The sequence below is a fragment of the Coenobita brevimanus genome, chromosome 73 (genome assembly GCF_032717465.1).
Source record: "Coenobita brevimanus isolate Jiangsu-jjx chromosome 73, ASM3271746v2, whole genome shotgun sequence".
NCBI lineage: Eukaryota > Metazoa > Arthropoda > Malacostraca > Decapoda > Coenobitidae > Coenobita > Coenobita brevimanus.
The window spans coordinates 8,195,274-8,195,985 of record NC_137026.1 but is presented as its reverse complement, the minus strand read 5'-3'; positions in this window follow the sequence as shown (position 1 = coordinate 8,195,985).

The window sequence follows — 712 nt, the reverse complement described above, 5'->3', positions numbered from 1 at the left end:
TACAGGCGGCAGGTGTCGGAAGTAGCCTTGCATTTCAGGATATCTCTGAATTCGTATCGGTCCATATTAGGTCCACTACAGGACTGAACCTGCTCCTTGGAGGGAGGGTGACGACCAGAATTAACCCGGCCCCCTGCTGGCTAGGCACGAATGGGGAAGAGGAGTGTTTACAAAGAGTGATGCATGTAAAAGTGAAGTTTTGAACTGGCTGTATTTATGTGTGTCAGTCAGCATGTATCATCGGCATAACATTATTTAAAGTGATTTTAGTCACTGAAACATCCCCGCTTTTCCCGAAGAGTTAACAAAGATTTACACATAGTAATACGATATACCCTGCCACAGTATCACTTTCTTAACATCGTAATAGGGAGGCAATTAATACGTTCAGCTGTGTAGGAAATATTCAGCATGGAATATTATACCCCACAAACAACCTGCGAAGCAGTGTCGGTATAATTAATAACTATAATTATACATTAGTACCTTGGTGTAAGTAAGTTTTGCCTTGATAACGATAGCACACTCAGGCTCCTGTTGAATGAAATCATCTGAATGAAATCGTCTGTCATTAGCAGGCATGGAACATTACACCTGTCCTGACGAAGCCTGTGTTAACAATGAAGCCTCAGATTATATATACGCCTAAATGTTGTTACCATACAGGCCTTATCCAGTAAGAAGGTACTGTACCAACGCTGTCATGGTCGGA